Source organism: Patagioenas fasciata, chromosome 24 (genome assembly GCF_037038585.1).
Source record: "Patagioenas fasciata isolate bPatFas1 chromosome 24, bPatFas1.hap1, whole genome shotgun sequence".
NCBI classification, from domain to species: domain Eukaryota; kingdom Metazoa; phylum Chordata; class Aves; order Columbiformes; family Columbidae; genus Patagioenas; species Patagioenas fasciata.
This window is the reverse complement of record NC_092543.1, coordinates 4,875,742-4,899,191: the sequence shown is the minus strand read 5'-3', so window position 1 is coordinate 4,899,191 and position 23,450 is coordinate 4,875,742. Positions and strand designations below refer to the sequence as shown.

Genomic DNA, 23,450 nt, shown 5'->3' with positions numbered 1-23,450 from the left:
GCTGAGCTCTGCAGTGATTTGTGGTGACAGAGCAGTGCCTTTGCCAGGCCCAACAGCTGAAGCCAGACTTATTCCCCTGTATAGACAAAGGCCTGGGAAACAAACATCAACGCTTTTAATTTGTGGTTTGCTTACATTTTTGATAATGAACACTGAGATCTTGGCACCCTGCAGAGCACAAGCTCTCCTCGGTGAGGTTTTCATTGCTGTCTCTCATTTCCATGTAGTGATATTCACTGATCCCCTCGCTTCAGGGAAACACTGTTTCCCTGTGCTTTAGAGTACGCTGCACAACACCACTGAGCACTCCCATTCCTCCAAAACATTCGGGAACACCTATGGATAAATTTGGGCTCAGACACAGCAGAAGATAGCATTGAGATATTAAGACTGATGCAGTTGTCATCAACCTCCCACACCAGCCCTAAGTAACACTGAGATCTCAACTGACTCCCCAGGCAACTTTAACCCGTTCGGATTTGAAGGCAAACAAGCCCACAACATTCAGTGTTGCAGTCAGATGCTTGCAGAAGCATTTGGGGAGACCCAGAGACCAATTGGGTTGGAGCACAATAAACACCTGGGTCTCATTTTCAGCAAGGCTGAGCTCCCACTGCTTCTGCTGAGAGATGCACATTTACTGAAAATTAGGCCGTTTCATTGCAGTTCAGCAAAATACATGAATATGTGATAAAGTCCGCGACCAGGCCCCCTCAGTGGCACCACAATTATGCTAATAATGATAATAAAAAGGAGGATGTTCCCTCCCAGAAAGTTTTGAGTCTGAAGACAGCGCCAGACAAGACCAGAGCGAGGGATTATCATTATCACTGGTTGCTGTGACTCAGAGGGGCTTACCCAGAAGTCACACACAGAGGACAACAGTGCTGGGAAGGAGTTTAGGATCCTAATTCCCACACGCCATGGTCAGCAGCTCTTCTCCCTACACCTTCCCCACCAGTGGGACCATCCAGGTTTGGAGCCTAAAACTGTATTAGAGAGGAAAAAGTCCTGCTGCTACCCAAGTTATTAGAAAATCCTCCAGTTTAATAAGCACCTTAGACACTGACATCAAAGTCTGATTTACGACAACTCCCATCTCCAGCATCTTAATTTCTGCGCACGGGATGCTGCAAATTGTTCACTAACACATCGTTAAAATCCTATGGGAAACACTAAAGTGATTACACAACAACTGAAACACCCAACACCTTCCAGGAAATCTTAAAAGGTGTTTTCCTTAAACATACTCAACAAATCCTTTGCAACAGAGAGTGATCTATTCCAGTGTTTGGGTATTATATTCCCACTGTGGACCCATGGCCAAATTTTCCACATGAGTAATACTGAGTAGGTGGCACGGAAGGAAGGTACATCCTCGCTTCTCATCAGGCTCAAGATCTGCTCCAAACTGGCATCCTTGAAGCTATGTGCTCTCCAACAAGGTGCTGAGCAGACTGTGTGCTGGTCCTCATGCTTTGGGTGCTACTGGGTGACTCCACTGCTTGGGATTGATCTGAATTCCAACCCCACAAAACTCCATCCTCACCCAAAAGCTGCTGTTACTGTTAAGCAGGATCATTTTCTCCTGGCGGTCTTAAAAAGAGGGTGGTTTCCAGCTGTGGTTGCTCCTATTAAACTGTCAGAGTGGTTCCAGGGCTCGCAGCAGTGAAATCGAGTTTGTTACATGGGGATGGCTTTTATTCAAAAGCCTGATGACTGGACTCCTCGTGCAGAAGCTTCACCAGCTCAAAGCTCCCAGAGTCAATGGAGAGGGGTAAAGTGCCACCAGTGTCACCTTTGATATTCTCCATCGCTCCAGGAGGTGCTTTCAAATCTAGAGAGAGCCCAAGATGCACGTACTCCTGACTCCAACACCTAAAAGGTGTGTGTACATGTGGCACACAATGATAATCCCCCCACCACTGGCAGCTCCTACAAGTGAGAGCTGACAGCACACTAACACCAAGTTTAAGGCTTGCAAGAGCCCTGCTTATCCATCCCGGCACAATACTTGTTTTATTTGCAATACAAAACCACAAGCGACCCAAGTCCAAGTCCACTCCAAACCCTCCCAGGCAGAGCTGTTTGCTGGCCGGTCTTTCTTCCTCCTCTATTTATGCACCTGGTGATTTACGTGCAAACCTCGTCCATGACAAATTATATCCAGGCCTTGTTCCCCACCCAGAAGGGAGGGTGTTTCTCTCCTCAAATGCTAATCTCATCCTCGGGCAGGCTTGCAGCACCTCCCTGACTGGCAGCACTGACACACGTATTCCCTCTTCCATCATCCAGAACCTCGGGGATTATGAAACACTTTGGGTTTGAGTGGGGTTTTTTTGTTTAGGTTTTTTTTTTTCAGGCCTGGCAAAGTCTCACTTAATAAAGCTTGCTGTTTTGGCAGCGAACCATTAACAACTGTTCTGTGTCTGGTTTTCTCCTGCTTACATCTACCTTTTTGTAGCAGCCTCCAGACCGTGTTTCCCAAGGTACAGAAAGGTCCACAATGTAGTGCCAACAGCCTTCAAGTTGAAGATATAGGAGTTTACTCTTCCCTGTCCTCATATCTGGTTACCCACCCGGAAAGGCAATTAAATCACCTGGTTGAGAATAAATCACCATTATATAGCCATTATCGCTTGACATTTACTTGTTTTCTTCTATGTGACAGCAAGTACTTCGGTAAATATCAGGCAAACAACTACATAACTCAAGTGTTTGATTTCAAAAGAGTTTCTGGAGGCATCACAAGGAACACAGGTCACAGGGGTTGAGTTTCAGCGCATTGATCCTGCCACCACATGTTGAGTTGAAATCTGCTCTGTGAGCACCTTGATGTGAAATGGGCTCTATGTTCTAACTCTGGATCTATTAAACGGGTTAAACCCTGAGGCAGCAGGTATTCAATTGATGCGCAATCAGAAAAGCCGACAGAAGCACGCACAGAAGCCCTAGGTGTTGTTTTTATTCCCAAACCCAAGCAGCTCACCTGTTGCTTTATAAAGCTGGTTCTCTCTGCAGGAACACACAAGTGATTGGCACACAGGCTACTTTTCATTATGGGACCCTAGAATCCACCTCGGCTTATTACTGAGCAGTTATCCCATTGTCCACAGAGTTGCTTTTCACCTACTGAGAACGGCAAAAAAAGATCTCCCACATAGGACAGAGCACTCTACCTCAAGAGGTTCAGAAAATAACGCTGATAAAGCATAAGAAGCAGTAACAGAAGCGACCCAGCTGATATTTCTTTATGATACTCTTCCAAAACGATGTCTGTTCTTGAAACAACCACCGAACACTAAGCACAGAGTCACCCTTCTCACCAGCCTGGCTGCACAGACAGCACTGCACACCAGTTAATATCCTACTTCCCATTTCATGCAAGAATCACTGAAGCTTTCCATGACTAAAGATCTAAACACCCACATCTCAGAGGTTTCCTGAGCCTGGAAATGAAATGCATCCTCCATCCTCCCACTATGCACCATTCTTCACTGCAGAACAGCTTTCTTGTCACTCTTGCTTCTCCCTCTGCTCCTGGATGGATGCTCTGGGATACACAGAGTGGCTCAACTCCTGGTGACAATTTCCCTGCCTGGAAACACGGACAATTTCTGCATCATTCTCTTTGAGACATACATTGAGTAACTCCAAAGGAACAAACCTCCCTAACAACAGCATTGACCCAAAGCAATAAGCACAACCACAATTAGCCAAGTAGGAAAAGAGGCGTAACCACAGCTCCAAGGTATTGTAACCGTGTGAGCAACCATCCTGTATTTGACAGAAAGCCACAGGAATTATTTGTATCATGCAATGATGAAATAGCTTCTAATCCAACAGTAACTAAGGAGGATGTTAAGCCACAGCTAGTAAATGAGGTATTTTGAAATCAGCAAGCCCAGAGAACTTGTATTAGAGATTTAAGAGGGACCTGGCCAAAGAGTGCTGGGGATCATTAATGTTGACTTTTAATAAGGCTTTGGAACAGCGAGGGCTGGGAGAAAGATTATGTTGTGCCAGAGTTTTAAGAGCATAGAAACAGGATGACCCACAGAATTATCCACCTGTGACCCTGACTCCTGCCCCAGGTGAAATAATGGAACAGCTGTAAAAGAACTTCATTAATAAAGCATTAAAGGAGGGTAACAGCAAATGCCAACAGCTTGGGTTTATAGGAAGCAGATTTGTCACTAAGTTGAGAAATTTTTTTGGAGTTGAATATGTTCCTTAAACTCGCAGGCTGGATGTAAAAAGAGTACCAAGTTTATACAGCTTAAAGCCAACTGAGGCCTTACAAAAACCTCAGCTTTCCTATCCCTGTAGAACGGCTACCAAAACAGGCACAGAAACTCCGATGCGAGCCAGGAAATTGTGGGGCAAGATGGGCAAACGACCCTTGAGTCACCATCGCATGAGTAAAGGGAAAGGAGCTGCCACCATGGGGATTTCCCCAGTTGAAACCAAACCTATAAAACAAAGCACAAGTATGAACACCAGAGATGCTTCCCGGTACGCACCAAAAGATGTGAATCCAACACTCAGAAATGGCAGCGAGAGCCAGAAGAGAACAACATCCTGCTGGTAAGGGACCAGTAAAGTCATGACACATCATGATGGCTTTGGGTCCTTGCCCAAGGGTAAGAAATGTGAGGGGGGGGAAATGAAATTAAAATCGCTGTTCATGTCATCTTCCTGTATGAAGCAACGGGTGATGAGCAGCCAAACCACCTAGCGCTTTTGCGCCTGATGCTACACAAAGGATGCGCTCCATCTCCAACATCTCTGCCTGTGCTCCCTTCCTGGGAGCTCAGCTACAGTGGCACCTTAACCAAAAAGCCAGTTTTCCAACCCCAGGTCCAAAAAAAACCCCCAAAACCCACCAGAACTCAAAAAAAATCTTGAGCCACAACTCTGTCATCTTCCCCTTGATTTATTCCTGTGTGGGAGTCCCTGCCAGCTCCAGGTGGAGCAGTGGTGAGTTGGGTAGAAAAGTCATTTTTTGCTCTCAAATCATTAGCACACAACTATTTACATTGGGGATCACCCGTGCTGGGCTGCTCTGGGCATCTTGGGGATAGACAGAGGGTCTGCGAACAATTTCCAAATCCCCCTGATGGTCATTGCTGAGCCTACATGACCTCATCACGGTTACCGTTATGGTTTTTGAGAGTCAAGAACAACATTAATTTTCCATATTTTGTGGTTTTTGGAGGGTGTGAACAAATTCTCTTGTTGTGAGTTATTTAGGTATCAGTAAACCCAGCCCAGCCGCGGTGAAGCCATTGAGCAATACAGACAGCCCACGGTGGAGATGTGGCAGGCAAGACTCAGAGTGACACATCATGAGGTCCTAAATGTCAAGTCAGAACCTTCAGGAATTGCAGATGCTCCCTGTGGTCATGATGGGTCTACTCTGAATGGTTACCTACATTCAAAACTTGTGAAAAATGAATTTATCTTCCTTTTCTATGGCTGGTTTCATACCTCACACACACGCATGAATACACAATGCCAAAAGACAGACCCACGTCATTTCAGACCACCAGCAATCAAGTAAACCTCCAAATCCTTCAGTAAAACCAGCTTGTTGGCACATCAAGAAGCGAAGCTAAGGGCCAGTGCTACCTGTTGAGGCCATGTCAGAGGACACAAAACATCCCCTGGAGAGCCAAAAAAAATCAAAGCTGGTTTTGATCTCAGGTTTCATTCAGCTCATATCCACGGTGGTCAGTGCTACTTCCATCTTCACCTCCAAGTTTTCCTTCCTTCAATACCATCTATTTTTTGAAGTTTGCTCCTCAGCACACAAACACACACCAAAAGCTTCCATTTTACTGAATAGATGTTGAGGTCCCTTCCAATCCCTAACATTCTACGATTGTGTGAATCCAGCTCTAGAGGAACAAGCCTCCTACATGAACAAGTGCAGGAAGAACAGGAGGAGGAGAGACCTCATTTAAAACCATACAACGGGAAATTGCAAAAAATTACCTAAACCTTTAGGAACATATTTATATTTTGATTTCATGTAATATTACTTCCTGGTTTCCAGCACGTATTCCCTGGGCGTCCCCTATCAAATATCAGGCAGTATTAAATCACTGATCCCCGATCCCCGTAGCTCTCAGAAAAACATCTGTACTAATTTGTTGGTTTTCCTTAACACGCGGGCCAGATGAACTCCTCCAGGGCTCAGCCAAGCGAGATCGCTGACAGATGCAGAATAGAAGTGCAAAGATTTTATTTTTCCCCTTTATTAAAAATAAGGCTCCGCTCTCCAAGCCCTGAGCTCGCCGTTGGCCGCAGTGACAAAATGACACGCGGCAACCTCGATCCAACACTGTTGTGGATACAAAACCAGCCTTTTTCACCCAACACCGCTCCGCTGGTGAATGATTTCTGACAGCACATCCAAATTGGCACAGGCCAACAAGGTGAGGGGTCTGGCAACTGGATGCGGCCCTCTTTTTACTAGGGGTCTCTGAAATGTCTCAAAGGCTTACAGTGATTTCTGCTCACTGACTGCAAACGCAGCAAATCTGGCACCTCGCTCACCACTTTCAGGGCTGTGTCTCCATTTCTGATCAACGTTTGCTCCCGTTGCATTCGCCGTGATGTTTTGCATCAACAGCCTCGTGCACCCCGGCGAGGTGTTTGCACAGGCATTAATTACCACGCAGATGCTCATCTCAGCTACTTCAGTTTTAAACCATCACACTAAGCACATCTAACCACACTATTTTGCAGATGAAGCTGTGATCCTTTTCTACTTTTGCCCTGGCTTGAGGAAGGCACTGAACTCTTAAGAAAATGCAACTCATCTTTCCCTTGAAATGAACTGTAATTTCCATAGAAAAAGTCCCAAATTCAGACAAGTCCCAAGGGAAGGTGCTGTCCGCACACTATAGTATGAGACCTTAGTTTTCTCCCTATCTAGCGGGCTTTGTGATATGGATGATGCTCTTTTTATACTTGCAGAATTTACACATTTCATATGGGTTGTTGAAGGGGTATCAGAGGCTGGCCTTGCACTAACAGAAGTATTCATTTAAGCCCTAGCTAGCTGCCAAGGAAAGACCCCCATGTATGTATAATCTCAGGCCTGTGTTCAGCCCCAAAACTCACCACAAAATTTGTCAGCACCAGGAATCTCCACACAGGAATGACAGACACCCCTGTACCAACGTGGTTCAGGGTGGGCACCCCCCGCAGGAAATCCTCCCTGGCAATGGATGGATGGATGACCCAGTGAAAACACAGGAAAACCCCACAAAAAACACATCTCTCCACCAGAAGCCTGAGGACGCATCCCAGCCAGGGGCATTGGTCAGCCCACTGACAGCCTGGATCTGGTTTCAATAAACTTTTATAGCCTGTCAATGCGCTGAAGCCTACGCAATAAAATCCGTGCCATAAAAAAAAAGAAAGGTCTTGCAGTGCCAGTGTCTCTTTTTTTCCTCTTTTTAATTCGAGGACAGCTGGGAGGGACTGACTCAGGGGCCAAGTTCATGAGATGTTTTCCTGAAAAAATAAAAATCACTTAAAATTACAATGGGAATTTTCAGAGCCTTTCTGGGGAGAGCAGCCATTTTCAATAGTGACTTCATTTCCAGAGCTGGCTTACCTCCCAGTATTTGAACAAGCAAGGAAAGAGAAGTTCAGAAAGTAGATAGGTTTCAACTTTGGCTTGGTTGGTTTCAAGTTTAACAGTAATAAACCAGCCTTTATAGTTCCAGGTGAATTCTAGGATGGTTCTGCTTATCAGGCCACACAGCTTTGCCTTCTTCATGTACAAACCTGGCACAAACAAGGAACCTGAAAACCCTTCAATGGCCAGTCTGTAGATTTAACCCTGCCAGGCTTTTGCATGGACTTGCACAAGGGGCCAAGGGCTGAAACCCTCGGTTTGCATCCCTACCCTTGGACGTGCTTTGGTGCCAGTTGTTAAGGGCCATATTTAACCAGCTCAAATCCCTTCCAAGTCCCTGCACCCAGCAAAACAGGGAGCAAGGGATATTTAAGAGCAATTCAGAGACTCCAGTAAAGCACCAACTGGAGACAGGGGGACCAAGGAGACTTTAGGGCAGCTAACAGTCATTTTAATCCCTACCTTTAAGATGCAGATAACATTGTTTTCTTAACGAGCATGTTAAGAAGATAAATATGCTGCCAGTGGGAACAGGCTCCATGGCTCTCAGCTCAATTCCCAGTCCCGTTGATGGCTGTTTGGGGCAGTTTTCACTCCAGCTGATGGTTGTTTGCAATGCCTGGTTATCAGGCAGAGTTTTCCCTGGGAGGAGCAGCGCTTTGATAAAGCTGTGAGTAAGCAGGAGGAATTTTCCCTGCGCTCATTGTTTGGGCTGTCAGTCACCCCTGGCTTTGCGAAGGGTAATCCATGAGCCTGGGAGCTGGAAACACCGTGTCCCAACATGTGGCTGAGGGAGGAGGACTCACCATGTAGGGTGCAAACAGCTGGAGCTACAGACAGATGTTCTCCACCACCACACAGTGACTGATGGGGTCTCTCGCCGAGACGTCAGCTTTCGCTAGTGTTTTAGGGAAGATAAGTCACTAATGACAGCTGTTTAAATGATTCTTGGCAGGAAGAAAAACACAGAGGTCCTTTATGAAGAGTTGCTCTTTATCTGTCAGAATAACAGCGCCACTTTTTTGTTTCCATGCTATACGTTGTCTCTGGGGGATGCGCATGGGGGAAGAATTGCTTTCCAATCCTTCTAGACTAGATGTTAACGTCTAAGACATGACGGACTGCCTGCTGGAGTCCCACAGCTCTATCTAATATCACCTCCTCAATTTTTAGGCCCTTTTGTTTCTGGTGAAAAGTGGGGGATTGACAGGAATCAGTTTGAACAGCCACAGGAGAGGCGAGGAAAGCTGCTCTGCTCTGCCCTGACGCGGAGGGACCAGCTCGGGCTGACAACACTTGGCCATCCACCCCAGAAGGGTGATTTATACTGGTGGGTCAGACTGGTTTTCCACAGCAGCTCTTTGGAGAGCTCTGCTCAGTCCTGGGCTGGCCAGAAAGCAAATTAAGTAACATCAAGTAACATCATCAACGCCTGCTCTCCAGGTGGCATCGCACAAAGAAGCAGCCAAGACAACAAGCCATACCCTGATGACAGAAATCTTACTCCAAATGACTTCAGAAGTCGCTCCGTTTTGCTTTCTTATTCACGCCGTAGGTCTCCTACCTCTTTGGACTCCAACCTCCACAGAGCATGAGCTTTTGCATGGCAGCAAACCCCAGTTGTGCACCTCTTGATCCAAAATAAGCATATGTAAGATAGCATTTGCCAGCATAAGGAGCAGGGGAGGTTCCTATGAGGCCGGTGGCATAGTAGTCACAAAAAGGGCACTGTGTAACAGCAATGGGGAGAATTCGGGTCTAACCCCCTCCTGTGTAACCTCAAGAAGGTCACGCTTCTCCTTCTCAATCTCTCTGCACAGAGATAGACAGCAGACTGTCCTACCAAGCGGTGAGAACTCACTAGTGCCTGCAAAGCACGTTGAGAGACTCAGATGACAGGTACTATATAACCACAAACTCCGTTCTATCATCCCACCCGCCCTTCTGCCAAAAATCTGCCTTTGCGGAAAAGATCCAGACACCAAATACATTATTAAGTGAAGATGTCTGACAGTAGTTCAGCTACATGGGGATGTTAAATAGTAATAATAATGAAACAATACTCAGCGTTCGAGGATGCTGTACATCTTCAAAGCACTTCACCAAAACATTAACTGATTATTCCCAAAATAAATTGCTCGCAGCTGTTAGAGATCCATAAGGCATTTGAAAGAAATGGATGGAACATCATCCATCCTGGATTATACAGGGGATGCATGTGCTGTAGTGTAATCAAGAGCTCAAAGGAAACAACTTACGGGGAGCTCAAATTTTAGTGCTCGTCTGCTGTGCACCTCAAAGCGTGGTTTATTATTAGAAAAAGCAACACAGAGGCCGGAGCTACCTCCTCTCAACCACAGAAGAAAGTTGTGACAGAGCCAAAGCCTCATTCAAAGTTCAATGTCATACCATTAAAACTCCTATTTTAACTTAATCTTTGCAGAAATAGCTGCATGCCAGACAGCTTAAGGCATCTGCAGTGTTCATAGCCACAACCTGGAGAAAATAGATCTGGTCCTCTTGTAGTAAACACAGCAAGCTCATCCAACAATCCCTTTTGCATTCATCTGTCTTAATTTAAGCGTGGACCTCACTACTGCAATTCCACATTACACTGAAGAATTAAGACCAGCCAGTTCACATCCATGGCTTATAAAAGCATCAGGTCCCTCTCTCCTTCCCCCAAATCAAGCAGCCGGGAAAAACCAGTGTCAGGTACATACCAGAAAATCTTGTTGCTGTAACCGTCTGGGAGCACACATGCGCTCAAAAGAGCGCCAGGGCACTCACAGGTAAATAAACCCAGGAGAAGTATTTCCACATACAATTATTGGACGGTTTTCCAAGCCAGAGCTGGTTCCTGGCCTCTCCTCGCCACAGCACAGCATCTGCCCGGCAAGACACGAGCGGGGACCTGGCATCTGTAATAACCATCAAGGTATAAAAGGCTGTTTGTGCACAGAGCTGCAGAATTGCTCATTACAGCACCACGGCCCCGTGTTTGCCACTGCCCCGCTCTGTGGTTTGCCAACGTTCCCTCGCGGTCCTGAAGGGCAGAGCTCAGAAGAAAAGCAGCTCTGAGAAACCCCAAACCAACCACCAATTTAACACCACTTTAACACAGCATTAAGCTTAGCTTGTTTAAGTCTATCCCTTCCAAAAGTACGGACACCTGATCCCACCTCACATCAGGGCAGATGTGCTGGAGCACAGGGGCAGGGTGGAGGTCCAAAGGCTGGAGCACACAGAGAACATCACCCCCCGTAAAACCTGCAGCAACCAGCACAAAACAAAACTGAGAGGTCCAACAAAGCTTTGTTTTGGGGGATGAGGTCGGCAAAGGACAGAAGAGAAATGTTACTATGGAAAGAACAGGTAAGATGCAAGTTGGGGTTAACAAACCCCACCAGTGCCACAGAGGTCCAAGGCAGGAGCTTTCCAGATGCCAAGGGCTCAGATGAGGGCAGAGCGGCCAACCTTGCGACCACACAGGATTGCAGCACAATACAAGGAGCTCAGATCAAAAATCAGAGACATCAAAGCTTGCTAGAAAAGGGGGACACCAAGACCCATGGACACAGCCCACATCTAGAAGAAAGAAGAGCAGCCCCTCATTTTCTTGAGCATTAAATCTCACGCAGTCTCACAGGAGTTTTTGTTACAGCCTTGTCTACTGTGCGCATGCCCTGAACTGGAGATCGTCCTGACACACATCATCAACATTTCCAAAGAATCCCAAGGTGACTGCATTGAAAATGAAACTCCCAGTGCCCTTTGGGAACGCCAACATGCCCTTGATAGTGGAGACAGTAATCTATTTAAAGATGAGCTGTTCACAAGCAGTAGCCTGGGGTACTCTGCCAAACTCTTTGCACTTTAGGACAAAGCCATAACACAATTCTCCACTTTGTTCACAACTCTGAAGCAGCAGGGGGGTTTGTTTTGTAAACAACGTTCTAGTGGGGGGGGGTCACAATGTCTATTGGGTGCTTTAGGTTCTCCAAGACACAACTCACATCTTTACACTGAGTCTATATAGATTATTGTAATAGAACTGTTTTAATGCATGCTGTATGCCACATCAGCTTGCAAAACACACTTGAGGACACGAGCACGGAATAGGGGCTGAAAAGCTCACCCCTAAATTGTACATAATAGAAAATATCCTCACAAGATCACACATCACACCAGCTTGAGATATCAGCTATGGTCTGATATCAAGGGATAGCGCTGTGTTGGACAGAAGGATGCTGCAAGAGGGGCTGTGGATCTCAGACAACAGAAACACCTTTAGATGCAGCTTTAGGTAGCATAAAACATAAGGTAGGCTGTCAGCAGGTGGCATTGCTGAAGTCTGAAAGATATATATATATATATATATATTTATCAGTGTGAGGCATCAGAGCAGAAAGAGCCAAGACTTGCTGCAAATCAGCCCTGGAGATGGAGCTGTGCCCAGGGGAGTGCTGCAGCAATGGGTCAGACTGAGCCACATCTTGTGACCATCCCTCACCTCAAATGCTGCAGGAGGTCAAGGGTGAAGAAATACAAAAGGGCAAAGTACACACAGCACCTGCTCGGGCTGTGCCTGGATCCAGTCAATGCTGTCAGCTTCTCACTTGAGGAAAAAAAACCCATTGCAAATACAGTTTCTCCCATCCAAGGCTCTCTCCTCTCCGCTCTGAGCTCATTCGTGGCTCAGGCTCCGGGACAGCTGCCGGGTTGCCAAGTCCCCCCAGCTCACTGAGCAACACGATCAGGATGATAGCTGGGCCAGCTGTTAGAAATCACTGCAGGGCTCAAAACAACAGCAGAAAAGACCTAGTGGGGGGAAAAGAGAAAAAATAAACCAACTGAAAGCCCTTCACTCCTTCCCCTCTGCCTGGACATCATGGTCTCATCATTACCACCATCCTTAAATCACCATGTGAGCCCTGGCCAACATGACAGCTCATTAAGGATATTTAAAATATACACTAGGTGGGGACTAAGTAGCCCAGGGACCAGGCAGTGCATTTTTCACACCTAAGTGATTGGTTTTGAATGCAGGTCAATATAAGTGACCTTGATCTTGACTGGGACCAGTGCCAGTGGACTCGGGTGTGAAAGCTGCACCAGCTGTCACACTGAGGTTCTGTGGGAAGGCGAGCCGTGTGCTGCAGGAACCGCTGCTACCCGAGGGCTCCTATACATTCTATAGAGGCTCTGCTTGTAGGACTCACCCAGCTCAGCAACCTGCAAGCCCAACTTAAAGCCAAAATCCCCTCTCTACAAAAAAACAAACCACACCACCCACACCCCTTTCTAACTACAGGGAGTTACTGTTTCCTGCAACAAAATAATTTGAAAACAGCATTTTGTTTAAATTAGAGGACATTAGAGCAGACAACAATGCCCTGGTCTATGTTTATGGAAAGCAGGTTGTCTTCCCATGGTAACTTGCACAGTAGGGCAAACATCCTCAACTGACACTAAACATCAGCAAAGGGACAGAGAGGATGGAGAAGAGCAGGATGTCTTCTCCTGAAACATGGTGGGACCACCATCACAAGGTACATCCTGAGCACCAGGATTATTAAGGAATGTCTCCAGACCTCCTGCATGCTGTGCTAGCTCAGTAGAAACAGCAGAGCCCCAATCTGTCAGCTCTGTTTAGCTTTGCTGAAAGCACATCTGATGAAGCAAAGCCAGAGGTTACGCTCCCCATTAGAAAGCTGGAAATAAGGTTGCAAGGAAAAAAAACACCCAAAACACAGAGCAAACACAGTTCTAGGCTGTGCCTGTCATCAAGATGCCTCCGGAGCTGTTTCCACCGTCACCTCCCTAATGCACAGCGGTGTTTAATACAAAACGTTTCTCCAGCAGTGAACCCTCCTGATCTTTACTTTCCTCTTCAGATCAGCACCTCGACCCTGGTGTGTGGTCACCCCAAGCCCCAGGGCTGTATGTTCAGTACCATGTTCCACAGGGGAAAGGAAAGGGACTTCACCTCCGCTGTTGAAGAGACTCTTGGCTCTTCAGAAGGAGCAATCACTGCATGCGTACATCACAGCAAACCCATGGGCTCCCACGTCCTCTCAGCACGTTAAGAAACAGCTGACTCGTTAGTTATTAGAGACTCTGGTCCAGATGAACTCCTCCCTTCCTGTGCTCTGCCTTCCAGAAAGCTGGGGAGAATTCTCTCACCTACAGCAAAGGCTCTGGTTAGACGGTTTGTCCTTTTTGGTGAGAACAGGAGCAACAACAACCCCTCTCCCGCGGTTTTCTTCAGCAACCTCCAGCAGAAGCATCCCGACAGCTTGTTTCAGCCCCAGCTCCCTGCACCGCTTCTTCCCATCCCACCAGCTCGACACCACTGTCTCCAGGTGCACAAAACAAGCATTTTTCTGCCTAAACGCTACTCCTGGGCAACTGGCTTCTTTCTCATCCATTCCTTTATCCTCCGAGGCTTTGCTACGTGCACAAAAGACAGGACAGATGTACGCACTGCTGCAGGCCGGGGTGCCCTGTGGGACAGTAATTGCAGGATGAGGTAAGGCAGAAGGAAGTGGGTGCTCCAAGGCTGAAGGGGAGTACAGCTGTGGCTGTTCCCAGGATCTGGAGCGAGTTAATTAACAAATACCAGAGTTGGACCTGCAGGAAAGCTGGGCACGCACAGCCAAGAAAGCCGAACTGCTCTGGAACAAGCCCGGGCCTTTGTTGCACAATCTCTATGCGAGGCACTCGCTGTACTCCGAGAGCAAGAGGCAAACTAGGGATAAGCAAATTAGGGATAAGCAAACGCAAACCCCCTCACTCAGTCTTGCCCAGCCCAAAACACAGCTCCACACAAGCCTCCAGCTTCCCAATCTACCCAAAAGCACAGCCTCCAAAAGCCAGCACTGCGGTTTATCCCGGGCAGCTGCCCCTAGGGAATCCCACGAGATCTCAGCCACCATCAGGGCTCAGAAAAGTCAAAGGCACACACCATCCTGTACAGCCAGTTTCTGTAACTCAGTGCTTGATAGACTTTGAAACCTCAGAGGAGAGTCAGCAACAAGAACCTCAAGTACCATTTCCAAAACAGCATTAAATATACAACAAATTGCTAGATAAATAAAAAAATGCCAACCCTTCTGTTTGAAGCTTCACAACATTCAGCAACGCACCCTTCTGCTTCTCTGGACACTTGCAGTTGACAATTCATTAAAAACACCCTCCGGTTGGTCTCCACCACCCCTTAAGTTCACCCAAATCCTACCTTATCATACAAGCAAAGACTCAGATCCAGACACAACTTTCTCTGCTGTGCTGAACTGCCACATGGTAGCTCAGGATGATCCAGCTGTCACAGGAAAGACCTGGAAATAAGAAGAAAGGTGTAAGTCTTAGAAAAATCTGGGCATAACACACATCTTCCTTGCTGCTCCTGAAATCTTTAATCTTCTAGGTCACTGCAAGCTTCTTACCACAAAAAAAGACATCAAACATACCAGGAGAGGAGCTGCTGCTGCTTCTATCCCTTCGCTGAGAAACTCCACCTCAGCTGAGCTTGATTTATATGAACTCCTTGCCCTCACCCCCTGCAGGGACAGGTTAATTGAAGCCACAAGGTTGATCTCTTTCTTTTCTTCAGGTGGGACAGTTTACTTTGTAAGCTCTCTGCCTCCTTGTTTCCCAAACACTTGTATTATAGGTGCCCCAGAGAACTGCTTTTTAGATACACTTTAAAGCTTCTGTGAGTAACTGATACTGGGAGACTTGGGAAGCCCTGTATTTTTCCCTTTTATGTAAAAAGCACATAGATTGCTGTGCAAGAGATCTTATCTGAGTCACAGTTATGCACCTGCAAGCACACACCTAAAACACCTGCACAACACATGTGCATGAGCTTTCTCATCTCGTGTGTGCCAACCCATCCACAAAATTACACATGAATTTCAAACCAAAATCACTGCTGTGCACTTCCAGCCGCAGCAGCGGGACGTAAACAAAGCCTGCGTGTATATGCACACACATATGTACGCACACACGCACAAAATACACGTGCACACCCCCTTATGTGCAAATTATCTGTCTTCCGCTTCTATTTGGCTTGGCTGCACAGCCTGCTCTCCGTGGGCTCGGCCAGGAGATATCCAGGCTCAGATAAACACCAGACAGCTGCTGGGAGCCAGAGATATTGTGGTGATTAACAGCTGTACAACAGAGACCCCCCCGACCCCCACCATCCCTTCAGAACACGCTGTTTCATTTCAGATTTCTGTTTGTCAGGCAGAGGCTGGAAGAGATCAGAGGAGATTCGCTGCAAAAGGCGCAGGTGGGAAACCCAGCGAGGAGGAAACGTTGCCAAAAATCCCATCCCTTCGGCAGCACTTGCACCCACAACTGCAAAAATGAGATTGTTTGGTTCAAGGTTTCTTGAATCCGTGAAGAAATAGTAAGAACCTGACAGTGAAGCCTGTTCTCATGGTATTTATGTTTTAGCACAGCTGAATACTTCGGAAAAAGGTCTTGCAAGTGTCTCTTTGCAAATGGGCTCTTCTCTTCTAGTACACACCAAGTGGTGGTCTTGTCCTGGAGAATCTGGAAGAGGAGACAGACCTTTGGAATAAGAATAGGGCCAATACACATGGAAGACAAAAAACATATTATTACCACTTCTTATAAAGAGGGAACGGGATGCAGAATGATCCTTTCTAAAGAGCAGAAGGCAATTCCCAGTCTGACTTTCCCAGTTAGAAAGGGGAGCGGGACTGCCGAGTGGAAACCCATCCCGAGCAGCAGCGGCCGAGGATGCCTCACAAATGTCTCACAAACCGCGGAGCCAAAGCCGTTTTGATAGAGGAAAGGGGTGAAAAGTGGGAAGTTGCTCACAACGCGACTATAAAAACAAAGTCTGGGGATTAGTTAATAATGTGTGGTCTGAGAAAACAAACACATCTCCCCATAAAGACCCTAGTTCAAATAAACTGGTGCTGTTGTCATTAAACCCCACCATCTGCGTGTCTGTTTTCTACTGGGCCTAGTGTGAAATTTAAAGGGACCACTGCGTGGAGAAACAGTCCCCCAACACCATCCTTTGGGGCACTTCAAAATCCAGATGTGGCTCAAAGACACCATGACTTGGATTCATCCCTGCAGAGCATTTGCATTGAAACTTAATGTATAGAGCTGCGAGTCCTTAAGCTTTTACACAGGAAGCCTAAGTTGAAGGCAACGGCTTCTTGTCTTGAAAATGATGAAGCCTGCAGACCCTAAAAAGGCAGAAAATGTAGGTATGTGGAAGGATGGCTGTGTTTAAGATGATCGCATGCCCCATGGAGCTCTCCTCCTCCTCCTGTCCCTCTCTGCTCCCAGTTCCCTCCCTGCAGTGCAATAAGTAAAGCCTATTGGTAAAACCAGGTCTAGTCCTAAAGTCCCCAGAGCTTGGTGGGGGAGCAGAGACCTCCCTGGCTCTGCTCAGGTCGCACTTTCATGCCTGATTGCAGCTCATCAAGGCCCAAAGTCTAATAATGAAACAACCAAGGCTGAGAGCTCCCTCTGACAGCTTAACTGATGGTCGTAATTAGGGACTGGCCCACACAGCTTTTCATTAGCGTGCTGCGCAGCATAAGACTTCTTATGAGTGTTGTGGAGAAACGGCGCTTGATGGCCAGGAAAAAGGCATCGACCTTCAGGAGAAAGGGGAGCAGAAGGGCTGGGTGCAAAGAGGGAGCTCTCTGTGCCCTTACAGATTCTTAAGTGGCCATCAGAGATGTGAGGCAGGCACATCATCACCGTTACGGTGATACATGAGCTCTTGGGGGGACATATAGAGTGTGTAAATGGATATATGTGCATTCAGGATGCAGTATTCTGTGCATTCAGGTAGGGAGGGCTACATGCGCTTCATAGGCCAACCCGCGTGTGCTTTTCAGTGCGCATTTTCAGTGCAGAACTTGGAGTTTGCATTCTGGGTACGCTCAGGTACATTTTCATTTCATTGCACGTGGCATATTCACAATTTTTTAAACTTTCTGTGGCACCCTGCTTATCCCCCAGGTGTTGGTGACTGCAGGCAGTCCCTGAGTTTCTCCTTCTTTCTCTCCAGACAATCCATGTATCCCTGGATGAGCCCGACCACCTCTTTCCTCAGTCCACAGGTCACTGGTTTTGGCTGCGATTCACTCACCAGCCTTCTCGGAGTGCTGGCCCAGATCTCCCGCTGCACTTGTGGTGACGCTGGGTAGCTCTGGTGTCTAAATCACTTCCTCTGTTTTACTCCTTGAAAAATGAAAAATATTTTCTTACATAGCAAAAGACCAACCATACTAAGAAACACACTAATAATCTAAGTGATAGGTAGAAGAGAGTCCTCTGCGGTCCCTGCTTTCTTCTGCCTTTCCAAGCAGAACCCGCTTCTCTCTTCTACACTGCAAACAAGATTTGGGTTGGTTTTTTTGATTCAGTTTGATTTTGCAGCTTCGAGTTTTCTTGTTCCTGGGCAATGTCTGCTCTTCTCATAGCTGTTTTATACAAGAACTTGGTAAATGGCAAAGTGAAGGAAAAGGAAGTAAACTGGCTATTATGCCAGAATAACTCCTGGCACTCCTCCCATTTCTATTTTCTCTTACATTATGAAGCTGGAATAAATCAGAAGTGAGCAGTACACCGGCGAACTGATGAAAGGGGAGCAGAATCAGCACTCGGGTCTCTCACGCTGGTATAAAAAGGTGTAGTCCTGTGCAGGCAACAGTTATCATGAATTACAAGTGGTGGGGAAGGAGAATAGACTCGGAGTGTTTATTAGCAGTCATAACCTTAATCAAATAACACTCAAGGATATGTAAAGAAATCTGTTCCACTGCAGCCTCCCAAGCCAAATAAAGCAGTAAATGGGACTTCTATCAAAAAATCCCTTTTAAAACTCATGCATGTTGGGTTCTAAAAAAAAATAAAATCTCAGTTAACTGGGGAACAGCCAAAGCTCTAAAAGAGCCGCCCCAGATTAAACCTCCCGCTGTAACCAGGGCACCGGGGAAAGGTGATGCCCCAGGATGAACCTGGCACCGTGTCCATGTGTGGAGGGATGAGGATGCTCTGCCCAAAGCATCAACCCTCCAGGCAGCTCCCAGCTCAGAAACCTCCATCTACTCATTTCAATTTGCACAGCAGGAGCCTCATTCGCTCCCTCTTCCCCCATCCGTGGGACTGCTTTAGTCAACTTTTACATATTATGTAGAATTTCATGGGGAGAAAAGAAAAAAAGAAAAGAAACAGGCTCTGTGTAATAGAGGTGCATGTAAATAATCACCGGCCTAATCCCCTTTGACAATAAAAGATATGCAACCAGAAAATGTTCACGACTGTAACTCAACCTGAAATTTAAGCACGAGGAAGTAGTGTCAAAAGGGGACTCGGGTTCCCATAAAAGCCTCTCTACTTCCAGAGCCTGGGCCCCCTCGCCAAAAAAACAGAGCAAACTTCCAGACATAACATCTGAGAAGCTCAGGCCTCACAAAGGGACTTGCTAACCCCTGCCAGAGAGACAACCACCAGGAAAAGACGCAGAGCGAGGGAAGCCTGTGAGCCCAGATGAAGAACCTGCCATGGAGAAGCAGCACGTTGTCCATCAGAGGCACCATCCCACGAGGGCTGGTGTCAGGAGTCCTTTGAAACCAGACTGGACAAAGCCCTGAAGATTTGTGGCTGGTCTGTTCTCAGCTCTTGTGCAACAACCCTGAAGCTGATGCAGGACAGAAGAATCCAGCTCGGTGTAAGACGAGGAGCCCCTGGGCAGAAAGAGGTAAATTAAATTACCTAATTGTGCTTTGAAGTCTTATGCTTGATCACTTCTATCCCACTAAAGATACACAAGGTGTGAGACCCACCAGCATTGCATGGACAGGACTGAAAATCTTCCTGAAAGCATCACACACATTGGCAGTTCTGAGGGAGCGGGTCCTCAGCCCCGTGCCAGGATGACTGAGGTTAACACCGCCTTTGCAGGCAGCAAGGACATTAAAGAAGAAAAGCAGCGAGAACCACATTTTGGGCTACTTTTAAGAATAGAAGACCTGGCTTCTGTTTCTTCACGAAGGAAGAGAACCCCTAAGATGGCACCATCTTTTCCAGGGGTAGCAGCTCATCTCCTTTAGCTCAAGACCCCCACCACAAGCAGGGTGAACGACCAGAGCATCCGTTTGTGCTCCCACACCCCTAAAAAGTTCGTCTTTTGGTCTGCAGCACTTGCACGCTGCACCCTCTGCCTGCACAGAGAGCAACGACACCCTGACGAAAGAGAAATATTAGAAGCGTTGGGAAAATGGGCAGCAAAGCTGCTCGACTGCAGGACTTCACGGTTTCCCCTCTTGCCATGAGCGGTGCTGGCTGCATTTTGTTTCTCTTCACCCAGACACAAGACTCCAGTGGTATTAAATTCCCCGCGTGTGTGACAGTATCCTTCCCGATACACTGGGGAGTTTCTCTTTGCTGGTTGGGAATTTTCCGACGACACGGTTTCTCATCGGAAAACGCCGATACACTGAAATCAAAGCCCTTTGTGGGAACATACCGGTTTCAGCGAATCTTGCATGGGAAAATTTTCTCCAAAGCCCACAACAGAGCTTCCAGCCTGAGAAGTGTGAGGAAGGGCATCCAACACCCCCATCACCCGGCAGAGCTGGTTTCTCCTCAGGATGGGGACACCAACACCCATCTCTGTATTTTCTTATCCACATCTCCCCACCCCTGGGACCTCGCACCTTGAGATTCCTGTCTCTGCAGATTATTTTACGCCTTAGCAATGTTGTAACCCTCAGGGACACAGACCCTTCAGCCTGGGGGACAGGTATCTCAGCCCGCAAGGAAGGGCAGATCTGGATGTGTTTCTTCTTGTTCACCAGCTTTTCCTGAGAAAAAACAGGTAGAGCTTAGGAATCACCCTAAAGCAGGGCTGGAAACAGGCTGAAATCTGGGAAAACTGCCATCTGAAAGCTGGGCCGTGACCTGTAGAGACCTCCAGCTTGTGGGGCGGGGTGGTGGCTTGGTGGGGTTCACCAGTGTCCCCCTGCCCACGGTGGCTTTGCTGTGTCCTTCACAGGCTTTGCGATGGCTGAGACAACAGCACCATCTTCTGCCTCAGCTTGGCCTGGGGAAAAAACGAAGGGCCAGCCCCAAAGCTCCCTCTCGCGGCTCCTGCACCGCGCAGGGCACTCCAGCCAGGAGGAGACAGAACCATAGAACCACAGAACCCAGCCTGGAAGGGACCACAGGATCATCTGGTCCAACTGCTGCTGCAGTGCTGGGGCCCCTAAGCACTACATGTACAGGCAGTATAGCTTAAACTGTCAACTTCTTCAGCAATTCACGGTTATTTCAGGAGGATGCTCGCTGCAAACGTCCTGCCACAACATTGACGGTGGCTGCAAGGCTTTCAACACCTGTGGTTGCAAAGCTGGCACTTTTAACTGATTCGGGGCAGAGCTGGGGGGGGATTTGCTCAGATGAAATTGTCCCTGTTCTTTCCCAAGTGATTCCTTTCCCCTGCTGCAACCACTTTCTAATTTCGCACCGTGATGAAATCGGGTCCCTCTGAAGTTTTCCCCTGGAATGATCCAGAGGGCTGAGAGATTGCAAAACCGCTTAGCACCGTCTTATCTGCCAGTGCTTGTGCCACACTCCAGGCTAAATACAGCTGCTGCCAAGCAGAAAAGATGAACTTTTTCTTAAGGACAACATAATCTACAGACCAAGCTTTTAAAAGGGTATTAGTAGCTTTAGATGTAGCTTTAGGTCCCTCTTTGCCACCTGAGAAAAGTAAGGACAGTTGTACCTTTCCCTCATGCTAATGTCATACCTGGATGTTTCGGGGTACCTGATCTATGTTCCTCTCTCTTACCCACACAATTTTCATCTCAAGCCAGAAAGAAAAGCAGTTTTAAGTCCCGTTCCCCTTCTGTCCTCCATGCAAGCTCACTTCTTCATTCCTAACCATCGCGCTGCGGAACCATCCTCAGCGCTTCTGCATCCTCCGCCTCCCACAAGCATGGGGATGCTCCTCCAACTGGACGGAGATGCTTGGCCGGGGCGGGCAGCCAGGATCTTACCACGCTCGACTAGCGCGAGCTTAGCATTGCCAGTTAAGCCTGCCTTCCCCTGTCCCTCGCCGCACACGCTCAACTTTCCAGGGAATATCGCGCCTGACGGCGTGCCAGCCTTGTTGTTCACTATCGATGAGATAATGTCTCTTAAATCTGGATCGCTGACACGAGTGCGTCCAAACCTCCTTTTTTCTGCGGCTTCGTTCCAATTTCAGGACAGAAATGACCAGGAGAAATATGAGAGGTTAGTGACATTCTTGGCTTGGAAATCGTCAGCCTGTCATGGAAAGGAATGTGATCAAAAGAGACATCGCTGGTGTTCACTTTCAAGCCCTTGATGTGCGGTGCACTTTAATACACGCTGTCCTAATGCAGCTTTCGGGCTTCAGGTGAACCTTGCCGAACGGGGTGGAACAGGTTATTTTTGTTGGCGGATCACATTGGGTCAAGAACAGCCCATAAAAAGGATTGTGGTGCATCGTGCCTATTTATACCCTGGACGCTGTTTTCCTCAAGAGAGGAGAGCCAAGGGAAGGAGCCCTGCATCCCGCTTTGCCATGCAGGTGGTGGCAGGAACGTCGCCAAATGCCACTTTGAGCGCCTCCCTCGAGGGATGGAGGGATTTTTCAGATGGTCCATAGACCGTGCAAGGATGTGTTTGTGCTGGAAATGACAGCCACAAGCCAGTTTATTAGAATTTGCTTGCACAGACAAAAGCAAAAGCTTAATAGTGCTTGATGGAGCCCAGAGAAGACCTGTTCAATAAAAGCACATTGCTTTTTGACATCGTGATGAAGCACAGTGCTGGGAAGGCTCTTCACCAGTCGGTCGCACTGGGAAAGCTCCAGTCGCTTTGTCTTCATCACTTTGTCACAAAAGGAGCGACAAGAAGCAATCAGAGTCATTCAATTGTGCCAGCAGCCCTTTTCCTAGAGGAGCAACTTCCTCTCCCAAGGGGCATGGGAGGTAACGCAGGTGAGAAATAAAGCGCTATGTTGGTGTGCAGGTGTGTGCAGCACGTGCGTGATGGAGGCAAGGGAGGAATTAAAGGACTTTTATTGGCTTAATGAGACAAAAATGTTGACGAGGTCTGGACTGGCACAGGAGCAGGCTCCTGTTGTACAAACGAATTCCTCCCGTGGCCCCGACTGTACAGGCGGCAGATAGCATCAGAGCGTTTATCGAGGAGATTACGGAGTGTTAATGCTTTAAAAGGCCTCGGTTCCCGCTGCAAACACGAGCAAACTCGAGAATATGTTGCAGATGAACCCTCTGGCAGCATTTTTGCAATAAACAAGGCACAAGCGCTCTCGGATGGAGGGAAAGGATGAGCTGCCAACCTGATTTGAAGTAACACGAGCTCAGCTCACGTGGCTCTTGGTCACCATCCTAGGCTGTGACAGCTCCCAAGGCACCCAGAAATGGCATCATTTCTCCAAGGGACACGGCTCATAGCTGCCCTTACAGTGCTGGGCACATCGCTGCCTCGCAGCCATCAAGTGGAGCTATTAAATATCAAGTACTTCCCATGAAGTTGACATTTCTAATCCCTGCGCTGCCTTCCCTTTTCACACACCGGTGGCTGGGGCTTTTTCCCCCCGCTCCTGAACCATTTCTCCAGCCCTTACTGCTCCCTCCCACTCACAGCTGAGAATTAAAAGACATAATAAAAAGCCCTTGAATCGGAGGGGGAGGAAAAAAAATAGAAAGCAGGTCGCTTGTTTGAGCCCAGG

At 47.6% G+C, this 23,450-nt stretch overlaps 1 long non-coding RNA gene across 1 annotated transcript in view; it reads right to left on the bottom strand.

Moving 5' to 3' along the window:
• LOC139825539 (uncharacterized) overlaps nucleotides 1–14,997 on the bottom strand; it is a 67,766-nt gene extending 52,769 nt beyond the window's left edge. Inside the window, exon 1 of the long non-coding RNA XR_011735625.1 lies at nucleotides 14,895–14,997. This is a non-coding gene — a long non-coding RNA (uncharacterized lncRNA). The remainder of the gene's footprint in view (nucleotides 1–14,894) is intronic.
• Between the last annotated feature and the right edge of the window lie 8,453 nt (nucleotides 14,998–23,450).